The sequence below is a fragment of the Melospiza georgiana genome, chromosome Z (genome assembly GCF_028018845.1).
Source record: "Melospiza georgiana isolate bMelGeo1 chromosome Z, bMelGeo1.pri, whole genome shotgun sequence".
NCBI classification, from domain to species: Eukaryota; Metazoa; Chordata; class Aves; order Passeriformes; family Passerellidae; genus Melospiza; species Melospiza georgiana.
In genome coordinates, this window is record NC_080465.1 from 63,393,264 (window position 1) to 63,417,256 (window position 23,993).

Consider the following 23,993-nt stretch of genomic DNA (forward strand, 5'->3'; position numbering starts at 1 on the left):
TGCTTTTCACACCACAGTAAGCACAGTACACTGCATGCTCATAGACATGAAATTTCTCTTCTAGGCCCAGAGAACTCTTCAGTGATAATGCCCCTGACCCTCACAGAAACTGCAGTACAAGAAACAGAAGAAACCTCCTCTCAAGCAAGACTGCTCTTTAGCTACTGAAATGTACATCTTCCCTGCTCTCTTCTAAACATTATCCTTCCTGACCTCATTAAAAATCTCTAATTCAAATACTCTAATTTGTTGTTGTTTTTGATGTCTGCAAAGAGAACACAGCCTTTTAAAGACACTGTGGCATTAAATGAAACATTAAAATAATCTGCTTTGTGTGAATAAATTAAATATTAAAATAATCTGCTTTGTGTGAATCTGCTCTTTAAAAACATTGCACCTGTAATCAATGATAAAATGCCATCCAGTGGCTGAAGGCAACCCTGAATTAGCACAAAATCGGCGGGAGGGTTCAACTACAAGGACATCTAGTGGTAAGATATCAAACTGGTCGAACAAGTTTCGAAAATGCAAGGTGAAAAAAGGACGTTTCAATAATATTTACTTTTAAATTTAATTCAACCACAGGTCATTCCACCGTATGACTGAAGATATACTCTGCTGATTCTATTGTATTTTCTTTCTCTTTCATTAAAAAACATGGCATAGCATGTCATCCAGAATTATTAGTAATTTGGACTATTACTCGCAAAATAAAGCAAGAAATTATTATAAAAAATTATTATAATAATATTCTAATACTCAGAATTAGAATTTCTTGTAAAGCTAAGTGTCATATAAACCAGTTAAAGGTAAATTATTTGGTTCATGAGTCCCCTGGGGTCTCACCCAGAAGTTTCCTTTGTAGAATGCAAGGTATAAGAGGCTTTAGAATCCCTTTTAAAAATTCTCTTAAGAATTGTTATATTTTATAAATTACATTCCTAAAGGCTCATATTTACTTCATTTTTACATTGTTTCTTTGATATTATTTCTTCCATTTATTCTGGTTTCTAATAAAAGTCTTAAAAAAGAAGAGGCTGATTTCATGCCATGCAAGTATTGCAGATTCTGAGAATATCATGCTCAAAGAAAGTTCATCATTTGTGCAAGAGGGAAAGAAGGGGAAAAAAAATTTACAAAAACTCCACTATGACACAAGGCTTAGATCCTACTTACTTCAAGTATGAATTATCAATACTGATTTGTTGTATAGCAGCACAAAAGAAACCTGACAGATACTGATTCTAGAGGAATAAAATGAATAAGGGCTTGCATTTTGAAAAACCTATTAGTCAAGTGCCAAAGCACACTGAAAAGCATTTTTAAAGACAAATATTAACTGAAGATGATAGTGCTAGATTTTCTCTTTGCTTATAAACTTTGCATTTTATACAAATTACATTTACCTTTTATTAACCACTATATGTCTCTGAACTGAAGATCTGGTTCATTACCAATAAGAATTCCAGTTCAACGCATTACACAGCAGAAATTCTGTGTAAATAAAGAAAATAAAAGCACAAAGGAAGTCTGTGCTTTCTTGCCAGAGATGTGGTATCACCGTCAGCAGTCCCCAGTGACCCAGTGCTGTAAACACACGCCAATTCCTCAGGTGCAGTGATTTTCACTTTGGAATATGGGATATGGAAGGAACAGCAGACAATTTATGAATCAAGTCCTGTGGGAGTCAGGTAGTTTCAGCCTTAAGAGTCAAGTTTGTAAAAGCATAGGAGTAAGAACATAATCTTGTTGAAAAATAAGAAGATAAGCAATCTGAAGAATAACAGATAACCAGACCACTCTGAAAAAATAATATTCATATACATGCATAGGTTTTTCCCCTTTGGATTCAGTCTAGAACAAACTGCATATATAATAAATGCCGGAAAAAGTCCCAAAAAACCATCAAAAACACACAAAAAAACAATGGGGAAAAAGATCAACATAAGAACAATGGAGTACCATGGATGAGGAGGATGAAAAATACAACAGGGAAAAAAAATTTTAGCACAAACACAGTACATCCTACAGTTTGGCCATGGTAAATACGTGGTGTCAAACAGCAGTTCCATTATAGTAAACAGGGGTTTGTTTAGCTAAACTTTATCTAGTTTACACACCCACAGCTCTACACAGATGATATTTTAGGAGTTTTGAAGCGGTATTATTCAAATTAATGAATCACCACTGTAGAAAAACAATCCCGTAAAGACATGGTCCTTTTATAAGGGGCTCACTTTTAACACAAATACCTAACTATAGGACTTGAGACTGTATATCTAATTGGAAGTGCACTGCACAGCATGATTTAGCAGGTAAAGAAACTTTAGCTGTAATAAAGAGGTTAAAAGCATAAAAGACTGCCAAAGGAACTTGATGCTAGATCCCTTCCATCCTCTAAAAGCATTTCTGCGGACCAGTCCTTGATTGTTGCAGATGTTCCAATCTGTCAGAGCAACATTTCTTAACAAAAGGTCAAAGTAAATATAAATAAGATAGTTACCTGAACATCCCCTGTGTCAACTTTCTTGCAAGTAAAGATAGCAGAGGTAGCTTTTCTTTATAATAAACTATTAATCTTACTTATTTAAAGAAATGTTCAAGCCTAAGCAGTATTCATTTAAAAAAACAAAGGGAAGATAAGAGAAGAGCAATTGCTGGCCTTGTGCAAAGAACTTGACACTGTTCTGTGTACCACCCCTTATCTCTAAACTGGAGAGCCATGGGTTTATGGATGGACCACCCAGTGACTAAGGACTGGGCTGGATAGTTGCACTTGCAGAGTTGCAGTCAAAGGCTCAGTATCCAAATGGAGACTAGTGAGGAGCAGTGTTCCTCAGGGGGTCGAACTGCTCTTTAATATCTTTGTTGGCAGCACGGACAGAACACACTCTGCAGTGTGACCTACCCCACAGGGAAGGAGAGAAGGGATGGTGTTCAGAGGGACCTGGACAGGCTTTAGAGCCAGGTGTTAACTCATGTAGCTTAACAAGACCAAGCACAAGGTCCGGCACCTAGCTCAAGGCAATTCCAAGTGCAAGCATAGGCAAGGTATAGAATGGATTTAATGTAGTTCTAAGGAGGAGGGCTTTGGTGGCTTTGATGGCCAAAGGGCCTGACAAGTCTCAGCAATGCACATTCGCAGCCCATAACGCCGACTGTATGCTGTGGCCAGCAGGGTGAGGGAGATGACTCTGCCTCCCTGGTCTGCCCTGTGAGACCCTGCTGGAGTCCGTGTCCTCTTTGGGTGACCCCAGCATAAGAAGGATGTGGACCTGCTCAGAGTCCACGGTGAGTTCAGAGCAGGTAACAAAGATGCTGCAGGACTGCAGCACCGCTCCCTCCAAGTCAGGCTGAGAGCTAGAGATTTTCAGCCTGGAGAAGAGAAGGCTCTGAGAGACCTTAGAGCACCTGCCAGTACCTAAAGGAGGCTACAACAGAGCTGGAGGGGGACTTTTTAAAGGGCACATAGACATAGGACAAGGGAAAAATGGCTTTAAGCTGAAGCAGCATAGGTTGGTATTAGATACTAGGAAGAAATTCTTTACTGTGAGGGTGATGGGGCACTGGCACATCCACAGAGAAGCTGTGTTTGCCCCATCCCTGGGAATGCTCAAGGCCAGTTTGGGGGTTTGGGCAACCTGATCTAGTTAAAGATGTCCCTGCTCATTGCAACTAGCAAGCTACTTCCAAAGTTATTCAGACTGACTCATGAACTGGAGTTCAGCAATGGAGCCAAAGTACATTACATGTCTTTCCCTAAGAGAAAAGCTTAATTTCATTCCTGTAGTTGTGAATTTGGAAATTAAAATACTGAGAAAATTGATACAGTAAGAATAATTTAGCACTAGTGATATTTCTAAATATATTTCAGTATATTGAATTGTCATAGGTGTATAATTTTCCATAAACAAATATTAGGTGCTTCTTAAATCTTTTCCTACAAAATGTTGTTATCAATTGATCTACAATTCATTACCACACAGAGATGTTTTTGCCACAAAGTGCAACACACAGACAATATGAGGGGGCAAATATAATATTTTGGGAAAAGTTTAGCGGAGAGTGTGTGTATTATTTTCTGATGGAAGCTTAGAACAAGAAGATAAAATCTGGTTGTGAAGCATTTTGTTAAAAATCAAAATTCTATTCGCATGATAATTGAACAGTTTGTTCCGTCTGCCTAATATGTAACACCTACCCAAGTCTCTCATATGGAAATTGATTTCATATTTTACTTCAGTATGAACTCAGAAAAAGCTGACTTTGAATTTTCTTGATGTAGAAGCTGGAAAGAGTTATGTCCCAATTTCACTGTTTCTTTCATTCAGTACAACTAATTTTTTTCTGCAAAATATTAGTCACATTAATTATTTACTTCAAGATTCCTTTGGGGAAAACCCCTTGAGAGTTGAAAGGAGTTGGTAGTTATGCTTCTGAAATGTCCTAAAAGTATCAACAGAACTAAAGAATCCTCTAGGACAAAAGAATCCTATGAGTGAGCAAAAGCTGGGAAAGCAGCTTCATAGCCATATCTTCTGATAAGAACTTCAGCTTTTTTAAAAGAACAGAACAAGATGCTGCTGAATTTTGCTTAAATTTTTATATGGGGGCCAAAACAAAAAAAAAAAAGGTAATTAATTTGCACCAAAAATTAGCATATTCATTACAATGAATGCTGTTTTACCAGTATATTAGGAGAAAGTGTTAAAACAGTATAGGCATCATAACAAACACATTTGCAGTACAGAGAAGAAAAGGATTTTGAAGGATCACATTTAGCATCAATATGCTTTTCAGAATCCACTGAAGCATAACTTTTATGATATGAACATAAAATCTCATACAGAGATGCAAATTCATTGAAGATCTAAATGTTTAATTTTATAACCTAAGTATGAGCAGCTGTTTAACAAAACTGATTTCCATGGAATACAGTAATGTGTCTGTGTTGCATTGAATACAGTAATCCATGAAACTATGACCAGAGAAGTCCAGTTTTAAATGAAGAACCAGTTATTTAAATAGCCTTAGTCTCATTTTGTTCTACATTTCTCAAGCTAGAGTGCATTGCTGTTCAACAGTTACTTCTCTGGTAGCATTGTTTCAATGCTGCAGAAGGGATCCTTGCATGCTCTTTGTTTTATAAGAAATTCAATTGCTAATCTCAGCATTCTGAAATATTCAAATAAAAGCTGTAGCAAAGTTAATAGATGTTAACAGAACTAGCACTTAAAAATGTTCCAGTGAGAAGAAGCCTAAACCCATATATTTTAATGCAAAATTAGTTACTGAACCAAGACCATGCTGTGTCGAGTGAGTCATGCTTTCTTCAATGATTTGGGTAGTCCTGCTTTCATTTTCTGTACTCCCAGCACTGCTTTGTCCTATTTATTCAGAAAATTTTTAAAGTTTTCTATATTCAGTTCTCTAATCTCAATAGACCTATTTCCTTGATCATGGCCTCTGCCAATTATAAAAACGAGCTAGCAATCCTTAAGCAGTCTGAAGCATCTGCTAGCCTCAGCCCAAGAGCAACAGAGTCACATGACACAAACGTGGAAAACAGATCAACATTAGAAACAGCACCTTAGAAGTTGGTGGTGCATTAAAAAGTTGTATGTACACAGAGATATATTATTTATGGAATAGTCATATTATTCAGAGTTCAGGGTTTCAGAGCTTGCCAAATTTTGCAGGAAACTAATATCCATTTTCCAGTGCTAATTCTTCCAGATAAGCAAAAGTTCAACCTCGCTATAAATATTTAGGACAACAGAAATTAAATATGTTATCTCTTCACTTACATAGAATGAGATACAAAAAGGTAAGAAAATAAAATAGAACAGCAGACAAGTAATGCACATTGCCAGCAGCATACAGGCTTTTTCTCAGCAAACATAAAATGAAAAATCATGAGGGACCTGTTTTCAGACCATAACTTGAATTGGGTGGAGAAACAAGTCAAACAGAAATTCAGTCTGACCAGGCACCAAATGTTTTTTGCTTGCTTGGTTTTATCATATGTTTTTCACAATAACTTAGCTGCTTTCAAAATCTACAGAGGAAATTGCACAAATGAAAATATCTTTGTGGAAGATTGTGAGAAGAGGTAGGAAGGAGGAAAAAAGTATGTTGAAAATTATTGTATTAGTCAGAATAATTCAGGGATAAAAAAAAATCAATGTTTAAGGCAGAAGAGTTAATTTTCAAAAATTTCTGTGATTCTCAGACATGTAGAAATATCCCTAGAAATACAGTTACTGGATTTAATAGAGAACAAAAGGAATTAATCTAATTCTAATAAATAAAAATCTTCATTTGTAACAGTATATAGTTTGGTGATTCAGATTATTACTGTTTGGATGGATAGTACTAAAACAAATAAATGGGGCAGATTACAAAAGGAAAAGAGTCACATGGACATACATTTTCTCTTCAGGAAAAGTTATTGTTGATCATTGCATTTCTACCCCTGGGTAATTCTTTGAAAAATTCCTCTGGCTGTAAAGAAAGAAATCTGTACAGAAGCAGAGGGGAAACTTTTTTTCTTTTAATTTCAACCCAGTGGTTATACTGTTTTCATTGTTTGTTGTGTAACATAAAAAGAATAAGACAGAGGGGAAACAATGCAAGCATTGTGTGAGAAGACTGATTCACCAATGCCTTTTTTAAAATCTTGTACTATCATTTCAGAATATGTTCAACACCTAAAACTGTAACAGCAAGCAAATGAGATCTTTGCTACAGCCATTCAGTAACACACACTTCATTCTTAGGCCCTAATTATATTTCTTGCTATTCATAGGTAAGAATTTTTAACATAATTCAGAACACCTATTAAAAGTCAATTGCTGATTTATGCCTCTGAAACATTTACTAAACCTAATGAGAGTCTTCTGGAAAATAGGGGGAGGAAGAAAAGCTTTGAAGTCTTTTCTTGTTCTCATATTAGGACACAACTTAAAATGAGTTTGCCTCACATGGTTTGAGCAGGCAGTTGGAGTAGAGGAACTCCTGAAATCACTGCCAATGTTAAATACCCTATGATCTTAGGCTACAATCGCATACATTTGTTGCACGATTATCAGTGAAGTCTCTGTGCATCTCCTTTCACATATTTCTTCAAATAACTTTTGGTAGAGATAATAATAAAAAAAACACTCTGAGATCTTAAAACTTCATAATCAGGAGGTTTGGGCCTCCTCAATAAGATAGATGTGCAGCTCACTTTTAGTACTAGGTTAAATAATATTGTCAGTTTCTACTTCTCTTGGCATAAAGACTTTTTATTCAGTGATTAAAAAGTCTTTAATCTAAAACGGAAAACTCTAAAACGGAGTGCTGGCCAGAAATAAATATTATTCTCTGCAGCTGGTCTTCCTAGACATAAAATATATTTTCCCTAGGTATTTGGGTCACTATTACCATCACTGATATTTTAAATGAGTGAAAACAGCTGCTCCTGTTTCCCTCCCATGACTTAGCAAAGTAGGTGAATGAAAAGATGTTGACATTCTCAGTATAAATGTATGACCTTATATTTTTATGAATGTTACTCTGAATTAAGTCTACATATGTTCTGTGATTGGCTTTACTATGCCTACTACCAACTATTAACCTACTATTACTATTGCACTGTTCTGTACAGTGCAATAAATTCAATGGACTCTGTTCAAGATTTCAGTGGCATTAGGTAGAGTGCAAAAAGATAAATTATCTTGCACTTTCAAAAAGTAAAATGCTGTTAATTATTTGACTGAAAAAATAATTTTTAAAATTAAATTACTTAAAATTATGTTGCAAAATTCTCAAGAATTCCACCTCAAAAATTCCACTTAATTACTGGTGATACAGTGTTCTATATTCAAACTTGGCTAAATTTTCAACATTATTATTGGAAGTTTTGTTGTATTACTGTTGTGTTTTTCTGTCAAAGGTTTTGTTTCATCTTTACAGCAAAGATATTCTCCACAATATTCAGTTCACTTCATAGATTTTAACTGTGTTGATATCTGAATTGTCCAACACCCTGTTGGTTATTGTTAGTTCCACATTTTAAGTAATCATATATGCCCCTAAAATGAATTCAGGTTCACTTTAGAATAGCCAATGAAACTAAAATATGTTGGTATGAAACATTAGATTTTGCTTATCTATTGAAACAGCTTGTTACAATTTCTTTTGCAGATTTTTATATTTAATATTTGTGATAAAAAGCTGCTATTAATTTTACATATTTTTATTCTGACCACTTATTCCATTCAGAAAACTTTAAAAAAAATAATTCGGTGTTTTGTTTTATTTCAAATGGCTCCTCCTCTCACCCGTTTTACACACAGTTATTGATGTAACAGGAAATAAATGCAACATTTGAAAGTTTTAAACTTTTTTTTTAACATTTGATGCTAACAGATATTCCCAGTGAGTGTCTATTAATTTACACCAGACTGTTTTTTAGTACAAGCACAAATCTCATTTTTAAAAGTATTGCTTCTGGAGAAAATCAGAAAATTACTGGATTTAAAATGCACAGAGGCCAGCAAGTACATGTGCATTCAGAAACAGAAATAGCAATCTCGTGATGGGGACTTTCGTTCTTTGACGGGGTCTTGATGTCAGGTTGCAGGGTTGACTCCTCCATGGATGGGCACATTGGTGAAGGTTTCAACTGCACTGCCTGCTCAACATCTCTATAAACTCAGTGACAAGCACCCAAAGCCTCACTTGGAAATAGATCACTTCCATCCACTCTTTTATTGACACTCACATGGAAAAAACTCCTTCTCTTTTTTTAAAGCAAAAGTAGTTTATATCAGTATAAACTGCTTTTTCAACAAATTCTTCCTGAAGGCAGTTGTTAATTTGGGCCTTATGTGGAATTTTACATATTACTAATATATAGCAACCGCGATGAGTATACTGACCTATGACCAGTGGGAATGATGCAGAGAAAACAGAAAAGATCAGGGTTAGTTCCTGTAAGAGGAATAAGAATTGGGAACCAGCATCTTCAGTGTACCAATGAGAGAGGTTTTACCTTGTCTTTCTTAGCCACAGCTCTGAAGAGGTTTTAGAACAGGCTGAACATATCACTGTCATAAGGTTTTCTTTTCTATCCTTACTTGCAGCACCACTGCAAGTGTGGAGAATGGATATTATCAAAATGTGATAAGGACGGGAGAGAGGAGAGGAGAGGCCAGCAGGAAAACCCTGATCTTCTCTGCGGATGCAAATGTCCTTAAGTGTTTCAATAACTGGTTCATCAAAGTATCCTCAGAGCCACCACTGCAAACACGCCAGGAAGGAACCTCAGCCAAGACTTAGTGGCTGATAAGCAATTCTCCATCAGATTTTTCACCTCTAAGGAATCTTCTAGGGATTTAGGGTTTTACTCTGCAGCTGAGACAGGTCATAGGTCAATAAAATGAAAATTACAGAGCCACCAATGCCAGAACATTCAGTGAAGTGTGACTGTTTCTGAAATACTGTTCCCAAGTCAACCAGACACACACATGCTGTGAGTGGGTTTCCATTAGAAAAGAGATTTTTCAACATCAGCATATCAAAACTAATGTTTCCAAAAACACTTCACTCAAGAAATCAGCACAAAACACAGGGCGGGGGGAAAGCAAATTTTTAAAATTCCATTTTGCATTTCATTAAACCAGCCATAGTACTGGTTTTAAAAAGTAGATCTGCTTGTAAAAGTCAGTGTTAATTGAAAACTATACATATAACTATACAAATAAGATGCACTTTAAATATGTTCTGAAGAAAATGAAAAATTTAAGCTGTGTCTGTTAGCACAAGAAGTTTCTAAGGAGACCACTCTCTTACCTAAATCCTAAGATAAACAACACGAACATCTAATTTCTGGAAATAGGTTGCACGATGTTACAAGAGGAAATTACAGAAAAATTTATCTGCATTGCAATTTCTAGCACTGTAGGTTTTCAAGGAGTGGTAACTAGGCTGTTGTAGTATGTTACAGAAATACTGATACAATATGATAAATTAAAAGTTTTATTTTAGAATATAGAAAGATTTTAAGCCATTTCCAGGGAAGAAAAAAATCTAACTTCTGGAGGAGCCTTTTTAGGAGCTATTCCAGGAGTTTGCTACCATATCACATCTCCTGAGTACAGGAGGGAAAGCATCATTAACACAGCTTCACAAAGGAGATCTCCTGCTGACAGACAGATCCACTCTCAGGAGCACATGAATTTAACTTTGAATATAACTTCCTGCAAGTTTACGAGAAAAAATAAAAATACTTGTCTCATGCATATTGTAAGACTAAAAGTTCAATTTATTGACTAGTTGTGGGCTCCCTAACCCAGCAGTGAAGAGATGAGTATGTAGCAAACACCTCCTCCAGAAAATGCTCCTGGTTTTCTTTCCTTTTTTTCCATCTTTTAATTTATACATCTTTTTAAAATGTCTCAACCTTTCTCTTATGGTCTAGATTTAGCAAGGTTGTCAGAGACCTGAAAATCAAATCTCTCTGTCTTGTCTCTTAGTGAATCATCCTGCCTGATTTTCTACCAGGAAAGCTCAGGCACAGGTAGATGCGTGGCAGAACTCCAATAAATAAAATAATGCACTATGAGTTGTTTTGGCTTGAAACTAATTTGCAAGTGTACACAGTTTTCAAAATACTTAAAGGCAGATGGTAAGTATTCTTCAAGAAAAATTATTTTTACCAGTACCTGCACCTAAAATGCAACCAGGCAGCAATGTGAAGATCACAAATATATTTTAAAATACTAAGAACAAATAATGTGCCCAGGTGGCAGCACCCCAAACCCAACCAGAATTCATGTTTTTCACATATGTCTATATCCAGATACAGAGATGGATCTCACAGGGCAGCTTTGCATTTGGGTAGCATCTCTGGTATAAAATACTCTTAGTTTGATGTTATCAAGAAGGTATAGTAGTCCAGGCATTATAACCTTTTTAAAGAGTGAAATGTCTCTATTAGCATCTAGAGACACATACACATTTTTTCAGATCCAATTTTCCAAGAATGACTGTACAGACAAGTAGTACACACATCACCATGGCCTATAAATGTACTTAATTTACTTCAATAATTTTCATGGAAAAATATGAAGAAATATATTCTTTCAGTACTTAATATAATGTCAATGCAGGGCAGAATTCATTCTTTGCAAGACAAAAAGCTTTCTCTGACAAGTTAAGACTTTTAAAATGTAATTTATTTTTTTCTTTAGCATAACATCAAAGCTTTTGTCTTCATAACTTCAAATCTCAACTGACAAAGAGAAACATAAATTAGTTTGCCAGCTAGCAAGCTAGGTGCATGAATGCTTGCATGCAACATTTAAAAGTCTAAAGCCATTAGACCAATGCATTTCTTAGCTATTCTAGTCATAGTTGCATACAGCTTCACATGCAAATTTGTGCCAGCATCTGAAACACATACCCATTTCTGTAGTTACGAAGAAATTTATTTTCTTTAAATGGGATTACTTAATTTTCAAAACTTTTGCAACATTTGCAACATTTCCAAAGCATTATGTTGGAGAAAACACAAGGAAAAGAAAAGAAATGAAACCAAACCAAGCAACAACACCCAAACAATCCCTCAACAAAACAAAACACAGGAAAACAAACACAAAAACCAAGCTACAGAAAAAAGAAAGAAAATAGAAGAAAAGGGAAAATCACAAAAATACTTTCATCTCCATTTTTTGAAAATATTTTTCTTTATCTACACATAGGAGTAAAGAGTGATATGAAGTCTAAAGACACAACCTAAGATGAAAGTGAGAAATGCTTTATAAACATATCGTACTTTGGAGTTCCTTACTTGAGTGTGAAAAATAGAATTGTTTTCCTCTGCATAGCTTTAGTTTATTGTGTAGACAAATCAGAAGTGATCTGGTAATAATGAAGATGTCCATAGGTTTTACACTTCTGGTTTAAGAAGGCCTAACAAGTAACATTGGATAATTTACCAGAGCTTCAGCAAGAGAGGAAAATAGATTTACTTCATCACTGGCTTGCTGGCTTAATGTTTAAAATACTGATTTTTCTTTTGTTTGTTTGTAGGTTTTTGACCATTAACTTTCACCCTATGACTACTCTCTCTGCTCCTGTTTGCTACATGCTTACCTCCATTTTCATAGTCATTCACCAAAAATCCCTTCACTGCTGTGTTCTTTATACTGTCATCTCTCATGATTCCCATCAATGTTTTCTCATAAAGCATCAAAGAAGGACCCTTGTACCCAGCCAGTGATGTTCTCACAGGATTCTGAGACTTTCTGCATATTTTTTTGTACACCTACTTGTTGAGTTTGCTATACATATAGAGAGTAAATTCTGGAGTGAAAAGTCACACTCTGGCAATAAAAATCACTAACAAAATATGAAAAGGAGATGAAAAGGAAAAGTGGATTATGAAAAAAAAGGGTTAGTTCTGAACTTACACAAATTCATAAATACAAACACTTATCTTTAAGTGTCTAAGCAATCTATCTTCAAGTTCAGTAGCACAACCTCTATTTTGGCGAGGCAAACAGTTGTAATTTTAATTCAGTGAAGAATTTTTAAAGTGAATGTATTTGTGCATATGGTTTGGAGATGGTGGCAGGGTCACTCTGGGCTAGGAGGGTCAGGGTACAGACAGCAGATGGATCTCTGCCGGACTGCCACCTCCTCCAGCACAGAGAATATGTGTGGGAAGCCCTACCTGCCAACACAGGTACCATAACGCCTACAGGGAACCACGCTCGTCTGCTAAATTAGTTTTATGCGACCTACAGGATGTGCAGAATTGAACTATGTTTAGCTGAGTTAGTCATTTATGAAAGTGAACAAATTGAAACATATTTGGAATTTTGGACTCCAGTCTGAACTCTTATCATCACATCAGATGGAAAAATCACATTGTGGGAAACCTGTGCAGTGAAAATTAAACAGTCTGCTTTACCAGTCTCTGAAGAAAGCTCTGACAGATTGTTTTTAAAGTGTTCCTGGAATATTTTGCCATGGTATTTAACCCTTCACTGATATTTTAGGCAAGGTGTCTCTATTTCTGCTAAGTTAATCAGTAAGATGTAAGGTAGCAGCAAAAATAATTTATAATCATAAAGCAACTTTCACCTTGCCTGTATAGATCGGTGTCTTTCCCCAATACAATTTGTGCCAAAAAACCCCAAAACAAAACAAAAGGTCTTCCATATTTATCTACATATGTAGAAAACTTCAAAGCAGAACTACAAGCAGAAATTAGAAGCTATTGGCAGGAGACATCTGTTGTACCATCTGCACAAAAATTGAAGCTATAAATCCACCTTTTTGAAGCAGAGCATTTCTCTTTCCTTTTAGGCATTGTAAATCACTGAAATCTTAGTCAGTGATAATTACAGCTCACCACAGAAGAATATAATTTTAACCCAATTGTTAAAAGAACATTTTAATGACAGGGTGAAGAAGCAGTTGGAGTAGACTGTAGTAGCATTGATATAAAAACACTTTCTGATTATAGATTCTACTAAAGGTAGCCACAATATAAGAGCTAGAAGGAGAAACAAAATGAGAAATAAAAATGTGGATTGCAGCAGTTTCCTTAAAGCTGGAATTTTCTTTCTGTATTCTCATCTACAGCCTCTCTGTAGAAATCCTTGAAGTGTCAGGAAGAAACTAAAGTTCTCAGAAAAAAGCAACCAGAAAGGTGAGAAAAATCAAAATAGCAAAAGCTGGAACTAAAATGGATGTTTGTTGTCCTGAAACAAATCAGATACTTTACAAAAATACTGAAAACAGGAAGAATCTATAAAATCAATGGCTTCAGGAAAAGCTGTATCATCAGTTATGGACAAGCTAAGTGAAGGAAATACATCCAGTTATTCAATGAAGAAAAGAGTTGTCCACTCAAGCTAATTCCACTCAAGCAGCTATTCATTACAGTTGCAAAACAAAAACTATTGCACTCTTCTAGGCACCGGGAAGCTTTCCAAGGAACAGAGAAAATAGAATAACCTAAGAGAATTCTTTAAACAGGCAACAATTATAAGCTCATATCAAATGCTAGTAAACATCTTTAAGTTTGTATGGCATTGCTGGAGCTGATGTGCAAGGAAACAGATAAAGCTTTGGTTACCAAAGTGAACATCAGAAGAAATCCTGTTTATAAGTTCCTGGCAGCTCCCACGTCCAGTTTAAAATTGGATTAGAGCTAAACTGTTCAGCTAGAGAACAGAGCAGACAACAACAGATCATTTAAAGTGTGCAGACCACTGTGTTGCCATAGCCACCACCAAACTGCAGATAAACTCACATCTTTTTTGGTCTCTTATAAAAAACCTAAACTAAATCAAAAGGCTCCAACCATACCTAATCAAACCAACAAAGTTTTACGTATTTCTGCCCATCTAAAACCATACCAAATCACATAAAGAAATATTCCTGCCAATGAAGAGCTACCAAGCAATATTTTTAATTCCTGGTGGCTTCTGTGTTGTTATAAAAGCAAATATATTACTAGATCTAGCTTCAGCACCTGGTCTTGTCAGCAGTCTTCATAACAGACCTGCTTTTGAGCTGGCGAGCAATGATCTACCAGCCACCAGTTCCTAAAAAAACTACAAAACACTGTTGATAGCGATGAAGTTACAAGGATCTTCAGCAATACAATAAGATTGCTAATGAAGGATTGTTACCAAACAGAGCTGATTAAAGTTATGATCAAGAAATTAATGCAAGCATAAAATTTTTATTCATCTCTAAAATATTTCCTGTTAGTGGAAGGAAGCTTCACGGTGGAGTCGTGATATAATGAGCATGTGAGTTGCAAAAGAGAAATTGTATCTCTTACATTTCATTTATCTTGTCTAAGCAGTAGATACAAGTAAAGAGGCTGACAGTACCTCTGAATTCACAAAGGTGGCCCCAGTTTTGCTGGGTTTGTTTGTTTGGGTTTTTTTCCCAAAAGAGACTGGTAAGTAATTTAAGAGCATTTCAGTATTAAGTATTATTTGTGTATTAATATTATTATTTATTATGAAGGGTAAATTTTGTATTAATTTGGACCAAAAAGTGGGAAGAGAAAAATCAGAAGGGTAGTATTTAATTGACCAATTTTCATCCCAGCAAAACAAAGAACTATACTCTGTTTCTCTGCATCAACAGCAGAGCGTTATCTCAGCTCTCCTCAGGAAAACCAGTGTTCCTTGGGGTGTTTTGTACTGGTGTAAAACTGAAAAAATTTCTGGATGACAGTTAAAGTTAACCACAGCCACAAAATTACATGCCAGCACCTGAAGGCTGTCATGCATATTTTCTTGCAAAATTTGGATAAAGATCTATCATCAGCCTCACAAAGCAGTCCTTTATGTGGTAAGATACTTAGGAATGAAGCAGTACTGCCAAAGGCACACAAAAAAATGTAGACATAACCTGAGCCTTTGTAATAATCAGAACAAATTTATGAATGAATTTGCAATTCCAATTACTTTGAAAAGTGAGTCAAAAAATTTGCAAATTTTCAATATTCTTTAAAAAAATAAGTAAATGGACTAAATCTATTCAAAATTCATTCAAAACAAAAGTGAAAGTTCTAATTATATATCAGAGTTAATTTTGTTATTATGAAATTTTGCATATGGTCTTTGTAGTGCTACTTTGATAATGGCTAATGTGAGTTTCAGCACTCTATAATGATCAGTTTGCTGAGTGGTTTTTTTTTTTTTCATTTTAACCACTAGATGTCTCTAGCTCTATTCATGATAAAGGCAAATCTGCTTGGAAACACTCGAGCTGTAAAAGCAGAATCCCACAAGTTTCTTGCTCTGACAGTAGAAAGTCAATGCTCTGTATGAAAGGTGCTATCTTGTTGTTTTAAAACAGAAAAGGAAATACAAAAAACTCTGTCTGCAGAATAATTTTTAGCTGCTAGTAAAAAATTAGAACAAGTATGTCCTGCAAACCAAGCAAAAATTCTGAGGCCATGAGTAATTCCATTCAGTTTTCAAAGCTGGTCATCATATGAATGGGAGTCTAGATCATGTCATTTCTGAACCAAATTATTTTGTGCTTCCAAAATATATGAAACATGAACATTGCCAGTTAGGTTCTCATCAGCTATTTAAAACATGAAGCATTAAGCATTGGAGAAGCTCAGGATGATATTTAAGTTACAAATAGTTTGACAGTTCCCATATATAAAATCCTTATGCCAAACAGGACATTCAACTTAATTGTTAGATGTATACAATCTCTATATGCACAAAACTCCATTGTCATTAATCTGATTAACCTGAAAGGAGGACTTTCTCAAGAGAAAAAAAAAAAATTTAACGGCAACAGATAAAAATCTTATTTAACTTTTAGTACGAGACAATCAGAAATAAAATATAAACTGAGTAAAGGGATTATGTAGTAGTAGAAGAGAAGTATCACAAAATCTTCATTAAAAAAAAAATCAAATCATCAACCAAAGCCCACCGCAAAGATACCAAACCTAAAACCAAATTAAAAAAACACCAAACCCTAGTCTGACTCTCAAAATTGTCTTATCCTTCCCTTCATTCAGTCAGCAGTTGAGGCAGGAACTTTCAGCGCCTTCACACACAACTCTGTCTATAATTTTAATTCTTCAGAAAAGCATTAAGACAACACCAAAGTGAACAGACTCCATACTCAGAAAATTCCTCCTAACCACCTGAAATTTTTTTGTTTTCTATCTTTCGTTTTAAACAGAACTTGTCTCACTTAATGGTGCTACTTCATGACACAGCACAAGGACAGAGAAAAGCATATTTTTAAGTCCAGATCCAACAGCTGCAGGGTTATCACATTATTAAGTGTTTTGGTTTTGAACTTTTTCAGTTCCAGAACAAATTATTTCCCTTCTGAAGGGACCTTTTGATCTACCAGTATGCAAAGGTAATATTTTTTTTTAAATGGACAAACAGGCACTGTACATTTTTGTCATAATTGTTGAATAAGCAACAATTAATTATACGCAGTACTTAGGTTATGCTATAAACACAAAAACAACACAAAATTTATAAAAGCTCTGGGAAACATCTTCATCTTTCTGCAGTTCAACCCAGGTTTTCACTTTCTGTAAACAATGGTGTTCTACCAATGGACTGAATTTTTCTATAAATATTTCTTCAGATAATATTTTGAAGACCAGAGAACAAAGTGAGTTCATGCATCTCTAGTAGGCAATATTATGCAGAAGAAAATAGATAATTTCTTTTGGATTCGAAAGTTTTGCTCTAGCAATAAATTGAGGAATATTTCTTAAATGAATCACTTAATGCTAATGCCTCGTCAGCTAAATCAAGGGAATTATTCTAATGCACTAGTGAATAATTCAGACTATTAGCTTGCTAAAAATTTACCTTATCATTACCTTATCATCAGTACCTTATTACAGTGTTTTAACACTTATCTGTGTTTTAAGTTTGTCCATCAGTAATATTTACTTACTTTTAGCACCAGAATACTAAATTTTAATTTGGATAAATATACCAATAAAAATTTTAAGAAATTCTAGGAAAAACAAAAGAAATCAGATTCAGTTCATGATGATGTAAGATTGCACAAACCCCCAAGCCACCCAAAGGCCTTCACAATAGGAGCAGTCTTTCCAATCTTAAACCTTTCATTTAATTACAGTGCTACTGAATGATCATGTCAGAGAGCAATGTACAATAAAATGCATTGCATAGCAAATAAGAACATTTTAAAGCATGCCAGTGTTGTTAACAAAATAACATTCCATCCCACTACATTTCTGCAAATATTTTGTTATATAAAATTAGTTGCTGAAGACTCAGCCTGAGGATGACTCACTTCTGGCAGGTATGACACTGCAGAACAAAGATGATGTCCTTAAAGACAGTAAATTCCTTCTGTGTTACATATCATGTGTTAAAAGCAGCATTCAAATATAAAAGTACAGCCTACTCACAGATCACAGCAGGGCAAAGACCACTATTGCAGAAGCAAGTTTCACAGATCTAATGTATATTTACATGTTCACTGCATCTTGGAGAACAGGATGCAGAACCAGAAAAAAAAATCTAAAGAATTTAACAATGTCATCCGCTAATCAAAGGAAAGTCTGTTCCAAAGGCATGTCTGAGATTTCCTTAAACATAAAGAATGAACACCTTGAGTATTTCTCCTGCTGTGTTTTGAAACACAGCTATCACCGTGAAACTGTCCAAAATAAAGTCTTGCCCAGCAATTTTTAAGAGCAACAGCATGCAAAGCTGCAAAGCTATCCCTCTGCTTGATGGATGTCTTTAATGACAAGTCACAGCAGTCAGACAAAGAACCAAATATTTAGAGAAAAGGAAACATTGCACGCATTTTTAAAAGAGGAAAAAGAGGACCCCAGGGACTACTGACAACCTCAGAGACCAATTAAATAATGGAACAAATATCCTGGAAGATATTTGAAACATACAGGAGACAGGGAGGTGACTAAAGAAAGCCTACATGGCCTCACCCCTGGCAAATGACGTCTGACTAAGTGACTGCACTCTAGGATGTCATGACTGCATCAGTGGACAATGAAAGTGAATCTATCATCTACCTGGATTTCTGAAAGTCCTCTGACATTGTCCCACACAACCTTCTTGCTGCCAAAGTAGAGAGCTATGGATTAGATGGGTGAATTATTGGATGCATAAGGAACTGGCTGAATGGCCACATCCAACAAATTGCAGTAAATGGTTCAATGTCCAAATGGAAATTGGTAATGAGTGAGTGGTGCTCCTCAAGGGTCCATACTGACACCAAGGCTTTTTAAAATCTTCATTAGTGACATGGACAGCAGGACTGAGCTGCAGCCTCAGCAAGCATGCAGATGACACAAAGCTCGAGTTGTCACAGTTGATAAGTTTGAGCAGAGGGATGACATTAGATGGATCTTGGTGGGCCTGAAAAGAGAAACCATGTGACTCTTGAGAAGTTAATAATTGCAAGTGCAATGCCTGATACCTGGGTCAGAATAATCACCAGTTTTAATACAAACTGAGGAATGAACTGATTGACAGCACCCCTGCAGAGATGGACTCAGGAATACTGGCAGATGAAAAGTTATACATGAGCCAGCAAAGTGCTCTTGCAGCCTGGAAAGCAAACCTTATCCTGGGCTTCACAAAAGGGGAAATGTGGCCAGCAGGCTGAGAGAGGTGAATCTGCTCCTCTGCTGTGCAGCCATGATATCTCATGTGGAGTTCTGAATCCTCCTCTGGACTTCTCAGTACAAAAAAGCATTTTTTAGTTAGGATCTCACTCTTGGAATAAAAAACTGCAGCCGTTCCCCCACAAAGAAAGAGTTAGGGTTATTCAGCCTGGGAAGAGAAGGCTACAGGGAGCCCTTAATGTGGCCTTTAAGAATGTAAGAGGAAGCATAAAAGGAGAGAGAAAGACATTTACCAAGCTCTGCAGTGATAGGATAATGGGGAATGGCTCCAAACTGAAAAAGGACAGGTTTGGATATTAGATATGAGGAAGACTTTTTTCTACAAGAGTGGTGAGGCACCGGCACAGGTTGCCCAGAACAGCTGTGGATGCCCCATGCTTGGAAATTTTCAAGACCAGATTGGATGGGGCTCTGAGCATCCTGGTCTAGTGGAAAGTCCCCCTGCTTGTCATGGGGTGAGACTTTGAGGGTCCCTTCAAAGCATTTAATGGTTCTAATTACCCCACATAGCTTACATGAATCATCAGCAGACCTTTAACTCCATATTTAGGGGAATAAATCAATTAGATGTCAGTGACTATGCAATATTCTACTGTCCTTCTAGAAATCACTGTTACCTTTAGATCTGAAATACAGAAAACCCTTCTGTCCCTATTCTAACAGGAAGTTCTAGTCAGGTAGAACAACTGTTACAGTGACACATAATTTGTTGACAGATATCTAATACTTGGAGAATACTGAGAATACTGTTGAGAAAAGTATACTGCAATTCCACATTCAAAATGCAAATGAGCCTGAAGAGCTTGATTAAAGTCAAGCACTCTATGTTATTTCTCTACTAATAATGAAAGTGCTCAAATCACTGACTAATTTAACCTGAAATTTTAATATCTTTTCTTATACTCTAGATATTTACATTAAAACACATAATTATGTTCTCATCAGGAAAGAAACAGAAGCACAGCAAATGCCTGCATGTTAACTATATTAACATATAGCTTAAATTCAATTGATCATATAAATTTTCATAAATGACCAACAAGGTTTTAGTCAATGAGTACCTCTTACACATCACAGTACAAATCTCACAGCACATTAAAACTCTATTGTGTCATTAAAAGCAAAATCTCCCATGCTATGGCTGTATATTAAATAGACTTTGCACCACATATATATTTTAATCTAAATATTTAAATAAAATTTCTCTTTATTTCAACTAAGACTTTAAGTGAGATTAGGTGTCATGCTCTAGCTTCAACTCAAACTAATTTACCTCAGCAACCAAAGAAACAAGGGTTCTTTGACAATAATAGTATTGCTGCACACTGTAAATTGAACTAACAAATGGCAAGCGTGGAATAAAAAAAGCTAAAAACAAAAAGAGATAGAAACAAGGAAAGTTTCAGTTTTAAAAATTCAGTGAGATTAAGTAAGAAGGGGCAACAGGGTTCCACACTGTGCTGAGATAATTAATTCCTTGGGATCTGAAGTCCTGCCAACTGTTTCTGTTTATCTTCAGATATCCCCAGGATGAAGTTTTTCCTTATTTCCATTACAATTAGACTTCATGGAATGGCTGAAGATAAATTCTTTGCACTAAAATCCATTATTAAATTCCAAGGCTTATTTTGTCTGTGCTGTAAACACAGACCAAGCCACTCAGCCCACACTTAAAGTCAATTATGTTGTACTGATTCTCTGCTCTAACATATTAGCACACACAGAGCCCAGTCATGTTAAATATGCCACTTTCAAAACTGCTTAGACTGTATTTCCATGAATTGCTTATGGATTAGGACACAGGGTAAGGCTAATGTTGGACACATGCATAATGCTCTGGTTATCCCTGACTAGCTACAAGGGCTTTAGTGGAGCAATGCAGCTTAAACCAACTGCCTAATACTTTCTGCCCTTGCATCCCTTGCAGTACACATCAATTCCAGCAGTGTCTTGGTTTTATTTCTGCCTTGGTTTTATTTCTGCCTTTTAGAGTAGATGCTCTTGGACAAGTGAAAAGTAAAAAATGTGCCTGTTGTCATACTATGCTGTTTTGTGAAATGCATGAAAAAATAAAATGGAAAAGTAGGAAATGTTTTTCAGTCACAGTGACAGTAAATACTTATGCAAATATTAAAAGTAATACTTAGGCAAAGGCATAAAAGGAAAATACATCCATCTACCTCTAGGCATCAGGCCTAGTCCACACATTATGTATGCTTTCTCCCTCACTGGACTGTAATATACATCGCTACAATTTTTCCTACTTAGAGGACACAATCCCATTAAAAATGGTGTTACTTCACTGAGACCTTCCCAAAAAATTAACATCCTTTATAACAAAATCAGTACATCTACAACATGATGAATTTAATTTTACCAAGGCACGCATGTCTAAAGCACATCTGCATATGGAGCCGAGAAACAATAGATTTTGGACTTGCTCTGGTTTAATACCTGAAGATGTAAAATTTTAATTACACTGCCAAATTTCCAAATCTAGGCAACAAGACAAATTGCCAACACCCCCAATACCAAGCAACAGGTAGAATAACATTTGATTCATTGTGCATTCACTACTCTCTAGACTACCTAGTACCTGTGTGACCCACATAGCTATGAAAGTACAGAGCTGACTTTTCCCACTTTTTTGTTACATTTTCCTGTAAAAAGAAGCAGAGCCAGAAGTCTGAGTACCCATGAGACTTGCTGGAACACAGTGAAAGATTCTCACACCCCATCAAATTTTGTGTCCTAAATTACAGGCCCAGGTTCCTTATGCTTGAATACGAAATAGAACCACCACGCTAAACCACTGTTCTTAGCCTTCAAGACCAGTGATGAGTACAGCACCTACGTGATAATATATTTAAGAAGTGGCTAATGTTGCCATGTATGAGCAGTGAGAAAATGTGAGAACAACTCTGCAGGTTGGTGCAGAGGCAGGGGAAGGAGGTGCTCGGGGTGCCAGAGCTGAGATTCTCCCACAGTCCATGATGAAGACCGTGGTGAAACACCTGTGCTCCTGCAGCCCATGGAGGACCACAGGAGAGCAGATGTGGACTGGACTGAGGGACTGAGTCCTGGAGGACTCCATGCAAGAGCAAGTGGATGCCGAAGGAAGCTGTGACTCCATGGGAAGCCCATGTTGGAGCAGGTCCTGGCAGAAGCCGTGCCCTCATGGCAAGGGAAGCCCAGCCTGGATCAGCTTTGCTGGCAGGACACGGGAGCCTGCAGAGACCCACACTGGAGCAGCCTTTGAAGAACTGCAGCCTGTGGGAAGGACTAACACTGGAGAAATTCATGATGACTGTCTGCTGTGGGAGGGTTCCTGCTCTGGAGTAGGGGAAAGTGTAAGGAATCCTCCCCCTGAGGAAGAAAGGGAAACAGAAAATATGTGATGAACTGGCCACAACCCCCATTCCTTGTCCCCCAGTGGGTAGGAGGGGGAGGAGATCAGTAGTAAAGTTCAGCCCAAGAAGGAAGGGGTGGGGGAAAGGTATTTTTAAGATTTGTTTTTATTTTTCATTATGATACTCTGATTTGATTGGTAATAAATTAATGTAATTTCTCCAATTCTAATCTGTTTTGCCCATGACAGTAACTGGTGACAGATCTCTCCTGGTCCTTGTCTTGCCCCTTGAGCTTTCCATTATATTTTGTTTCCCCTGCCCAAGCTGATAGAGCAGCTTTGGTGGGCACCTGGTGTCCAGTTATTCCAGAAATAAAATCTTTTCAGTCCAAGTGAAATGTTCATTTGCCTTTTTCTACTGTGGTAGTTACTAAGGGCATCTACAGCCTATTAGGATTTAAGGCAAATCAGCATCTTTCAGAGAAGGAAGTTGTATCTGTTGCATAACATTTAAATAAAGGTGCAAAGTGTTTATAATTTTTGACTACATGTATTTTGGATGCAATTTGCTATCCACTCTTCTTTTTGAGATAAAATTCAGTTTTAAAATTCCAGCTTATCCAGGTATTCTAAGCTGAGAGTTTTCATTTTCCTAATATGGATTATCAGCTGCTTTTACAGCAATCTAGAATGGAAGGGAAAAGTACAACATAGACAAAATAAGAATCATATCCATTAACTTATCAGTTGAAGACAGAACTGTTATTACAAGACTTGGACCAATTCCTAACCAAGACAGCAACTTAATATCTCCAGTAAGTCAGAGAATCATTAAGTCATAAAATACTCTGAGTTGGAAGGAACCCTTTCCACCAAAGTCTGACTCCTAGCCCTGCAGAGGACTACCCTCAAGTCACACCACATGCCTGAGAGTGTTGTCCAAACCCTTCTTGGTGCTGTGACCACTTCCCTGGGGTGCCTGTTCCAGTGCCCAACAGCCACTGAGTGGAGAACCTTTTCCTGATACCCTACCTAACCTCACAGACACAGCTTCAGGCCATTCTCACTGGTCCTGTCACTGATCACCATGGAGAAGAGATCAGTGTCTGTTCCTCCTCTCCCCCTCTTGATGCAGCTGTAGTCTGTGATGGAGCCTCTCCCCAGCCTCCTCTTCTCCAGGCTGAAGGAGTGACCTCAGCCCCTGCTCAAAAGGCCTCCCCCCTACACCTTTTACTTGGGTTTAAAAAGTCTCAGCTGCTCTTCCAATAACTGCTCACATTTACTGAGGCAGAATTCTGTCTGAGGTAAGACTACCAGTTCCCCATACACTTTCTCTGAGTTTGACTGTGGTGGTCCAGTTTTGAAAGAACCAGACAACTGCAGATGTCCATGGCTCTGAACTGAAACCCATCTCAGTGAAATTCATGTTTATTTGGGGTG

At 36.7% G+C, this 23,993-nt stretch overlaps 1 protein-coding gene across 1 annotated transcript in view; it reads right to left on the minus strand.

The window, feature by feature from the left end:
* TRPM3 (transient receptor potential cation channel subfamily M member 3) overlaps positions 1-23,993 on the minus strand; it is a 386,409-nt gene that overhangs the window by 318,467 nt on the left and 43,949 nt on the right. The window lies entirely within an intron of this gene.